The following is a 12,252-nucleotide window of genomic DNA, read 5'->3' on the forward strand; positions in this document are numbered from 1 at the left end:
GGTAAGTAGACATTCATAAACATTGGCACTGTATGAAATATTAACCATTCCTTACATCGCCAATGCGTCAACCTTAAGAGCTATGATGTAATGTCCTTTATGCCTAAAGTCTGCCTGTTTGGGTGTAGAATATCTGCTAAGTGGGTGATACCTACCCGACATGTTTGCACAAAGCCCTACCGCCAAGTGTTTTTTGCTCACTTTGAGTGCATCAAGCAATTTATACCTAATTGGTTCATTCTATGCTAATGTTATTATTATTAACGAATAATTTCGAAACTAAATCACAACACCTAAGTTCAAAAAAGATCAGTGCGCTTTAATGTTAATATTTAAAATTATTCTTTTTAATATTCTTGCGAATTGAAGTAATTGAAATTTATTTAGAGGAGCAACGTGTTATTTATGTTTTTGAAAATAAGAGACAGAATTTATTAGTTGTGAACAAAGGAAAGTCCTTTGTCAACAACTAGAAGAATGTTTCTTTCACACTTTACGACGAAACATTTAATTTTTATGTCTATTTTTTATGATAATTTTCTGTTCATTCTAATTGAAATATTTGAAGGTTCTGTAAGCTTTTCAAATAATACTATTTTATGAAACCGTTTTGTTATTGGCGTCTTTCTTTGATATTTTATCAAATTATACAGTTGTTTTTTTTATTTGATATAAGATAAACTCACAAAGGGATTGTACGCGCGAGAGAAAAGTGGACTGTATTTTTGGTATAAAAGGGTGTTACCTCAAAACTCTGGGCTCGGTGAAGACACGTTCTTCTTGGGAGCGCTCCCTTGGTCTTCATACACTCGAAGAACACAGCCAAAGGGATGGGTGATATTATAGGAGAAGGATAAGTCCGTTACACAAGCCAATTTCAAAAGCGCGGCGCACTCACATAACACACGTTACCGCGGCTCACACCAGAAGGGAAGAGAGAAAGGAAGTACGTCATACGTCAAATCATTCCATAAACAAAACATAGACGTTTCAACGTACGCATACACCTAAATACGCTACATACCGCCCGCCTTAGAGTCACTCACTCTAATATAAACACTCGGACGGCTTCTACACTACACTATAACTAAACTATACTATTATTGATGAAATACAAAAATATATTATTCACTGTCCGGGAGCGGACACACTTTAACAACTGCACGCTTGCTAACACCTTGTGCAGTGCGCACAGAAACCACTCGAATCACACCATCCTTGCCGGGATGCGTATTCTCAATAACACCGAGACACCATTGCAAGGGTGGTAAATTGTCCTCTTTGAGGACCACTAATGAGCCTATCTTAACATTGTTCAGTGACTCTGTCCACTTGGACCTTTGTTGTAACGTATGGAGATACTCTTGACTCCATCGTTGCCAATAACGCTGCACGATATTACAAAAAATATGCAAGACACAAAATTCACATACCATTTTACTCGCTTTCACAAAGTTTTGACCACAATCACAATACACATCCGTACACACACCTCTACGGTTACAAAATCTTTTTAAAAACAGCAATAAAGGCTTCAGCTGTTAATTCTGACACTAACTCTAAGTGGATTGCACGAGTCACCATACACACAAACAAACACACATAGGCCTTATAAAGTTTGGCATTTCTATGAGTTCCTAGTTTTATCATAAACGGCCCACAATAATCAATACCAACACGTAAAAAAGCACGACACCTATCCACTCGAAAAGAAGGCAAATCGCCCATAAGCGGTTGCACAGCTTTCGGCTTATTCCTAAAACAAGTAATACACTGAAATACTCTTTGTCGAACAATACTACGAGCTGACAGTATCCAATACTTCTGTTGCAATAAATATTGTAATGTTTGTACACCAACATGTAAATAGATTTTATGGTAATAATCAATAATTAATTTTGTAAGATGATTTCTTTTAGGTAAGATAATTTGATTTTTTATATCATTATTCAACGAAGAATTAGACAACCGCCCGCCAACACGCAGTATGCCAGACCTATCTATAAAGGGTTTTAGCCTTTGTGTACCAGTTGCACACGGTCTATTTTTTGATAAACAATTAAACATGTCGCTAAACTCATTTCTTTGAACTAACTTAATCAAATTCAATAACGCTAAATTGTACTCCGACCCAGTAATATAATTACACTTAGTTTTTTCAACATTTAAACAATTAACTTTAAACCGATAACACCACGCCGTAACACACACTAGCTTAGAAAGATCTGAGTACTTATGTAGCAAATCAAAATCAATGTCATTCACACAAACAAAAGCTTTAATAACACGCCTTTCACTATTTATAATATTAACTTCACTATCCCCTATGTCATTAGTCATAGACACAGGCCACTGATCCCGTGACAAACGTAACCAAGGAGGCCCCTGCCACCAAAGGTTGTATGAAAGTAACTCTGAGGGTAACATTCCTCGCGAAGCACCGTCCGCGGGGTTATGAACCGAAGCAATATGAAACCAATTTTCAGGACTAACATTACACTGACACTCACTGGCTCGATTAGCCACAAAAGTTTTATAATGATGAGATGAACTCTTTATCCAGGACAAAGCGATAGTAGAATCAGTCCACGCAAAAACTCTATCGATCTTTATTCTATCTTCGAACACGTTCATAACATATTTAATCAAACGAGATAGAATTACTGCAGCACACAACTCCAACCGTGGTATACTAATCCTTTTAAGAGGTGCAACACGAGATTTCGACATAAGTAAATACGTCTCACTGCGCCCATTAGCAGCAGTAACCCGAAAGTAGACAACAGCAGCGTAACCACGCTCAGAACTATCTGAAAACCCATGAAGCTCAATCGAAGCTGCATTCGTCGATACAAATCGATTTATTCTCACACTCGAACAGACTGAAAACTTATTAGTATATTGTAACCACACTTTTTTAAGATCAACTGGTAAAGATTCATCCCACGATAAACCACGCACCCACAATTGTTGCATCACACAATTAGCAAACAATGTGACTGGGCTTAACCACCCTAAGGGATCGTAACACTTAGCAATTTGAGATAACACTGCTCGCTTGGTACACTCACACGAATCGAGTCTAACATTAAAGTGGAACACATCACTTTGTGGATTCCATTGCACACCCAACACCTTGATGACACTTTCATCTTCTGCTGCAATAAAATTCACACTAAGTTCCTTATCACATTCAGGAATATTAATCAACACAGAAGGAATGAATGAATGTGGAATGTAGTTAGGCCTAAAACGAACACTCAAATTAATTTTAACCAATTCCATGTGACCCGAATCCAAATAATCCTTCATAAAATCACTATATGCCTTTTTCAATAATTCATTTTTGTTTAACCTTCCTTCCAAAGCTAATAAACGCCGCAAAGCGATATCCCGCGAATTACCTAAGTCCGGTCGATCAGTTTTAAAAGGCAGTCTAATTCTATATCTCCCATTCTTTTCACGAGTATGAGTTGAAACAAAATGATCTTCACAGCGCCTCTCCTCCAGGCTTAAAAAAGAATCAACGACTGGTTCGGATTCAATCTCCCAGAACCTTTTCAAAATTGAATCGAGGTTTTCATCAGATATAAAATTAGACATAGATACCTTCTGCAGGTTGTTTAGATTTTTATTTCTCACCTCTCCCATAACCAACCAACCAAACACACTGTTGATAGCATAGGGACCTCCACACGCACCTACGACACGACCGTCTCTTATGATAGAGGGAAACACCTCAGCGCCCAACAAAATATCAACCTTAGATGGAATATTAAATTTTGAATCGGCAAGCTTTAATGGTTTTAAATGATCCCACTGTTCAATAGGAACATAAACATTAGGTATAAAGTTCGTAATTTTATTTAACACTAAACATGACACAATCTGAGAATTATCATCACTATTCTCAGGTAGTATCTCACACGACACGACACCATTCGCCTTACACACATTAGACATACTGAGACCACACACTGGCACACACACCTGCCGAATCGGTAAGCCTAATCGACGAATGAAACTAGAGGTTACAAACGACGACTGTGAACCGGGATCCAACAACACGCGAGCCATCTCGCAGGAGCCGTCACGTCGCCTCACTCGAACCACGGCAGTGGACAACAAAACTGTTCCCGAGCTCGCACACACAGAGCCTTTAAGGGACACCACAGCCTGTTCTCCGCTGGCATTCACACACTCGCCAGACACTCGCCGTACACCACTTTCGTTTTCACGAACACGAGAACACTCTTTCTCATTCACACTATCTTGCTTAAAGTGCAAGAGTTTATTATGTGACATTACACACTTGTCACATTTAAAGTTTGATTTACACTCAGAGGCAACATGATTACCTGATAAACACAAAAAACACAATTTATTTCGCTTTACCACTTTCGATCTATTATACGGAGACAGATGTAAAAACTTAGGACATTTATCCAACTCATGATTAGAATAACACATTACACACTCATTATTATTTTTAAATCCGGTTGTAAAAGAAGAAACATACTTATTCCCGCAGCACCTTAGCACTCTTAACACTCAACACCCTACGCATCGATCCTTGACTCGACGCTTCACAAGCACGTATTTGCTTATCTAAAAAATCTAGAAGTTGAACATATGTCGGATATTCGCGATCATTTTCTAAGGACAATTCAAAGCGACGTCTCGACTCACTATCTAATTTTTTTAACACTAAGTGAAGCAACAAAAAACTCCATTCACCGGTAGGAAAACCTAAAGCCTTCAATGCACTTAAATTTTCTACCAAATTATTTCTTAAACGTTTCATACCTTCGACGTCTATGTCACTACGCAACGAAGTTAAATTCAACAATTCATCCATATATTTATTTGCGATACGACGTTTATCGGAGTATCTTTCTACAAGGGAATTCCAGGCTACAGAAAAATTATCGGATGTTAATGATAAACATTTAATTAAATTATATGCTTCACCTTTTAAACTTCCACGTAAATATTGAAACTTTTGTATTTCCGATAAACTATTATTACCGATTATGGTTGAATTAAAGAAATCAAAATAACTACACCACTCTGAATACTCACCGGAAAACGTTAACAACGGCAGCTTAGGTAACCTAACACTTGTATTCGGAGCACTACACTTTCCACAATCAGATTTACGCTCAGAATTATTATCACTATCACTACGCTCAATAATTGACTTACGCTTTAAGAATTTATTATATTTCGCACGAATATCGATCACTTTGTCCATGAAATTATCACGGATTTCCTCCTGTTCGGATTCTACAAATAATTTTTGAGATATTAAAGTTGATTCGATTTTAGTCTGTGTTTCTTCAAACTGAGAACGAAGTAAGTCTAAATCACCATAACTCGCGTCGAACTCATCAACTAAATCCGAACTTTCGTAATGCAACATACGGTCTAATTGCTTAACGAGAAATTTTCTATGAAATAATAATTGATTTAAATCCATATTTAACACAATACAATTATTATTTTACAAAACACGAGACTAGCTAAGGAATAAGATTTATATTCAATTCAAACTAAAAAACAAGTTGTCCTAAGTAAAGAAACACAATTATTATGACACTAAATAATATAATACTAAACTTTTTAACTCGACTGCGTTATAACACGACGCGTCCGGTCTATATTGTGCGGTTGCGCATCGACCGACAATATCACAAAATATGAAGGTACTTCGAAAAATAATCGACTAAATTATTTTTATGTAAAATTACACTTTTCTACAATGCAAATAATACGCAATTAATATAAATTACGTAATGTTGTAAAGCGAAATAAAAATTAACACTATTTTAAATTACACATTAGCTCCTAACGAAAATATTATCCGTTTCTCCATGGAATGATTTTGAAGTATTAACACGCGATTTAAAACACACAAAATCGCCGATTTACACTAAATTTTAAATCTCAAATTTGGCTACGAAGGACCAAAATGTACGCGCGAGAGAAAAGTGGACTGTATTTTTGGTATAAAAGGGTGTTACCTCAAAACTCTGGGCTCGGTGAAGACACGTTCTTCTTGGGAGCGCTCCCTTGGTCTTCATACACTCGAAGAACACAGCCAAAGGGATGGGTGATATTATAGGAGAAGGATAAGTCCGTTACACAAGCTAATTTCAAAAGCGCGGCGCACTCACATAACACACGTTACCGCGGCTCACACCAGAAGGGAAGAGAGAAAGGAAGTACGTCATACGTCAAATCATTCCATAAACAAAACATAGACGTTTCAACGTACGCATACACCTAAATACGCTACAGGGATTAAATGATAAATATTATTTATCATGATCACGTGGGTTTTGGATACGTTAAAGGTTATTTTCTGTACGAAATTTTCATAATACATATATAACTATATAGTTATATGTAAATAAATACATATAACTTAAGAACTTTGACAATATTAAATACTTTTACTGGAAATGATTTTTTATGGTCTAGCTAGGAAAGAGCTCATGACCCATCTATTAGTAAGTGATCCCAATGATCATAAACATTGGCGCTGTTAGTAATAATACCTATCATTTCACAAATGATAATACCTATCACATTTTGGAACTAAGACGTTATATTGATAATTGTTGTAAAGTGGAAGGAAATGTCTCACTGCTAGGCTAAGACTCTTTGCTTTAGAAGAAGGTGTGGAGCTAATTTCAACGCAGCTCCAATGCGGGCTATACAGGTGTGGCGGAATTTCATTGAAATCAGACACACGCAAGTTTCCCTACGATGTTATCCTTCACCACCGAGCAAAAGAGTAATTATAAATACTTGAATATTGATGAGTGACTGGTAGCCCACCACCCAGAGGGGAATGCAAAAAGCACAGTTATCGAGACGTAGTCCTAATCTATTTTATCATTACAGAAATCCTCTCTATCGGCTGATTTAAAAATAGCAAACGTTAAGATAGTTCGGATCTCGTAAGGTAAATTATTCTTAAGTCTCGAAGAGTCTGTAGGAACTAAAAGATTAGAATAAAAAGGGAAGTAGCACGATAGAGTGGAGTTTTAACTTTGACTCAGTTGTTTATAATGGATATCACCTTAAAAGCAATAACGTTATTTGGAATAAGAATTTTATAAGAATAAAAATAATATAATAAAGAAGAAACTTTTGGAACGAAGTTCTTTTTGCGGCTTGCAGTATAGTGACCTGGCCGAAACCGTCACATAATAAGAAAGTGTTATGCCTCGAGGAAAGCGTGGACCTAATGCTTGTTAATGCTTGTTGATTTCCAGGCAGGAGACATAACATACATATATAATTGTATTTAACTAACATGACTGTATTCTTAGATGTTGAAAAAGAGTAACTACTGAGTTTCTTGCCAGTTCTTCTGGATAGAATCTACATTCCGAACCGGTGGTAGTTTACTTTAAATGGTTTGTCAAATGACCATTCAAAAGTGCTTGTAAAAGCCAACTTGAATAAAGTATATCTTGATTTGATTTGATTCCTTTCTCTTTCTATCTTGTATTTCGGTCTCTTTTTCTCTCTCTATTCCAATCGGTTTAAAACAAATTTTTTCAAATTTGTTTTATTTATATTTTTCTCGCTCGAAAAACGCTTTTTACCGCGTTTCCCCTACATGAAATGGGGCGTATGTGGGATTCGCTGGTATACCCGCTATAAAAATAGCAGTACTACCTCCTGCACATGCTACGGGATCGCGCACATGCTACCGTGTATAATAAGATAGATATATAGAAGATAGAGATAGAGTATGTTAACTTTAACTTTTTACAAAATTAAGAAGCTTACCTAACCCTAAATATACCTAACATATTTTAGCTCACTTTACTTAGCTTCCTACCTAACTTTTAATTAGTCTAAGAACATCTAAGTACTATGTATACAAATAAAACTTCTCTTCACACAGATCTTATTTGTGTATTTTTAGTCTTAACGTTAAATAATCCATTGCATTCACGGAATATTCCAGATTCTTCTTTGCAAAATTTCGATCTTGATGTTTTACCTTTAAAATGCAATCCCTTAAAGCAAAGCTGAGGATACTCAGCGTCGGTTCATTGCGGTTTAGTCTCTTTCAGAATAAGCTGATTACCTCGAGCTCTTGAGAGGATAAAAATAAGCTAACCCAAGAGTGACTCTAATCTTAATAACACTAAATAATACGAGACTTACATTCAAATGAACATTATAATATGTCTGGTTAATTATAAAGACTAATTTTAACATTAATGATATTAAGAAAATATTAGATAATGTACCCGAAGAAAATATTACATTAGCAGCCTGTAAATTTCCCACTGCTGGGCTAAAGGCCTCCACGCTGCTCCTATGCGGGTTGGGGAATACACATGTGGCAGAATTTCGTTGAAATTAGATACATGCAGGTTTCCTCACGATGTTTTCCTTCGCCGCTGAGCACGAGATGAATTATAAACACAAATCAAACACATGAAAATTCAGTGGTGCCTGCCTGAGTTTGAACCCGAAATCATCGGTTAAGATGCACGCGTTCTAACCACTAGGCCATCTCGGCTCATTCATGATTTAATTATCTCAAAAAATTATTGGAGATAATTAAATCACAATATAGGTACGTATATATGTCTTTCATAAGATAATTTAGATTAAGATTATTAAATAATATTGAGTGAATTGTGTGTATAACTACGAATCAATGATTGACGCTAAATACTTATAACCTATTGACAGATATTTCTGTCTTTTTTTTTTCGATAATTGTGTAGTTTGTATTTATTTTCTTAGTATAATAATTCAAATGGATGAATGTATTGTTACTAGTTTAATAGTTTAAATATTCAATGATATTAATTTATAATTATAATAATTTAAGTGATAATTGATAAAATTTAAGTATTAATATCACATGATTTCAATTTATATATTTACTGTAATTTATTAATTTTTTATTATTTTATAAAAAATCTCCTGAGTGTATTCAAATAATTGTTATGAGCAATACATTTACAAAAGTCCTTAATTTTAATGTATGTCCTGATTGTATTCTGTTTGTGTAACCATGAATAAATAAATAAATACGGTCCTTCTATTTGGTAAGACTATTGTTTAAATTGACTACCATGTTGATCTTTTAGCTAGTTGTAAGGACACAGATTCCGAGATTCGGAGCCCAAACCCCAAGTCGGGCCAAATGGGAGTTGTGGGGTTGTGCGGTTTTCCGCCGGATATTTCTCAGTAACAGTCCGGAGTGTGGAAGTTGGAAATGTGTACACTCTCGTCTCTCGGAAAGCATTTAAAGCCGTTGGTCCTGCAAGTGAACTGATCCAGTCGTGACGGGATTGCCGTCCCATTGGATGATGAAAGTTAGGGAAGAGAGTGTGCTACTGTATTTGCGTATACACTTGTACACTGCAATATGTCCTGCGTAGTTGAGTGGTCTCCCTTAGAATAGCTGACGTGACCAAAATCGGTTTAGACGACATCAATATTATCATCTTTATTTATATTTAGATTAAATTAGCAGCCTGTAAATTTCCCACAGCTGGGCTAAGGCCTTTGAGGAGAAGGATTGGAACATATTCCACCACGCTGCTCCTATGCGGGTTGGTTGATATATATCTGGCAGAATTTCGTTGAAATTAGGCACATGCAAGTTTCCTCACGATGTTTTTCTTCACCGCCGAGTCCGAGATGAATAATTAACACAAATTAAGCACATGAAAATTCAGTGGTGCCTGCTGTTGAACTCGAAATCATCGGTTAAGATGCACGCGTTCTAACCACTGGGCCATCTCGGCTCTCTCTATTTATATATTTAATTTGTAATTTTGTTTGTTATTTGAATAAATAACATTATGAATATTGTATAAAAACTTTAGTACTTATTAGTATTTCTTGTATGTAAAAACTATTCATATTCATAGTATTAAATACAACAGCGCTATGGATGCATTTACTTCCAATATCTGAACCCTGATCAAAGTTAAATGAACTAATTTAGCTCTAATTTGAATGACCATTGGTCGTGGCAGCCGATGACGCAATAGATAGCCAATGAACGCTTAGATTAAAGCCGAATTTGTTAATCTCATAATGTCTAACGTTGTTAGGTACGCAAGTGTTTATGATATTGTTTAAAAAGAGAAAATTCTGGTAGGTAATATTTTTGTAGATGTTGTTTAAATATCATTTTTTTATAAAATATATAAAGAACTATTTTTGCTCTGTTATAGAGTTTCACAGTTGTAGAGCCTCTATAACTGTGAAACAAATATAATTTATATTCTGAGAACCTTTTAAAATTGCCTTTTGCCCAACTCCTAACACAAACTAAGCTTAAATAGAGGGGTAAATAGGGCTATAAATAATTCTTTCTAAAGGGCTAATGCTAAAATTCTCCTTTTAAAAAAAAATAAAACCTTTCCCGTTCTCAATTACAATGTTAAAAATATATTGCATAATTATTTACACATAAAAAACAAAAGACCAAAATAGTTTTTTTTAAATAATTTTGAAACTAAACATTAGGATTAATCATACAACGTCATTACCCAAGACAATTTTTTTACCCCCAATTGCTTGAGACCAAGTTAGCCTTAAAATATTTAGCCGTTAGTTGGTGGTTGGTGGTGAGCTTCGTGCAAGCCCGTCCGGGTCGGTAACATTCACATTAGTTATTTTTGTGTTTGAAGGGTGAGTGACCCAGTGTAACTACAGGCACAAGGGACATAACACCTTAGTTTCCAAGGTTGGTGGCATATTGGCGATGCAAGGAATAGACAACATTTCTCGCAGCGCCAATGACTACAACCAACTTATCAAAACAATGACGTAGTTTTGAATATATCTGTCTTTTCCCTATGTTTGCTAATAATTATAGTACTATAATATTTAAGTATGTATATACATATAATAACTATACTATTGAGGTTTAAAAACCCAAGGTTGACATATATTTGTAAGAACTTTAACATTTGTTCGTTGAGTTCACCAGTAACTTAAGCATCTGTTTTAAAATACTATAAACCACGTGATAATGACAATTATATTTATGAATACGTAAAGACTATAGAAAATTGCGTAATAATACAAATAAATAGATACATGTATAAGCCTGGCCAATGCGAATGATTGGTATGGATTGTTATTGCAACGATTTATAAATGAAGGAAAACAAATGTAAAAACAAATCTGTTAATAAAACCGATACATTAATATTGTTGCAATAATAGCAACAACAATAATAATAATAAAACATAAGACGGTATAAAAGAGCGTCATTTTATTTACCGAAACAGCACATGAGTCGGTCTTAACTCCGCACCAATAGCCATTCCAAATCAAAACAAATGAATGAAGTATTCATTTGTTTTTAATGTATAACCACTATGTAATTATAGTTTTATTTATACATATATTTATTTTTGCTATAGGTGGCAAACGGGCAGAAGACTCGCCTGAAGGAAAGTGACTACCACCGCCTTTGCAACACCGGGGGCTAGCAGGCTACGCTCTTTTCTCAAAAGTTCCCAAGTCGTATCAGTTCGGAAAAACCGCCAGCGAAAGCTAGTTCCACAAAATGGTTGTGCGAGAGAGAAAATGCATTAGAAATCGCGCTGTTGTGGATTTATTATTAACATTAAGAACTTAACTGAATACAAATAAGAATTGCTATATAAATCATGACCGCCAGGAGTGGTGGCAAGAATTATAGCAGCATTTTCACTTTTGGCAAAAAATGAACCAAACTTGATACCAGTGAAGGCAGTAAGGCGAGGTGTTATACTTTTAATAAAGGTATTACTACTGCAAGGTTCAAGTTTATAAGCTGCAAATCGATGAAAAACATATTTTGGAATAAGAAGTGAATATTTTCATTGCTTATTCGCTTCAGCCATCACGATGCTAATACTACTAAATAGATTCGAATACGTAACTCTCCCGAAATATTCAAGGAATAAATATTATGCTATTAAACATATTTTCCATTCAGAACGCTAAAACCTCGAAGTTGATCTGACCTGATTTATGTTGGGAAAAATATAGGCCTATGTTGCATTAGGAGCGGTTACTAAAGAGATTTGAAACTCATAAAAGGTTTTGGTAGGGTGACCACGGTTGTGACATTCCATTAGCGTTTTATTTATAAATTTACAACGAAATAAACTTAAGCAAAATAAATATAATGTTTTATAAATTAATTAAACTAAATCTGTTGTTTTAGTTCTTTAAATGTAATCTAGTAACTCTTTTTCT

This window comes from Vanessa atalanta, chromosome 17, assembly GCF_905147765.1.
Source record: "Vanessa atalanta chromosome 17, ilVanAtal1.2, whole genome shotgun sequence".
Taxonomy (NCBI): Eukaryota; Metazoa; Arthropoda; class Insecta; order Lepidoptera; family Nymphalidae; genus Vanessa; species Vanessa atalanta.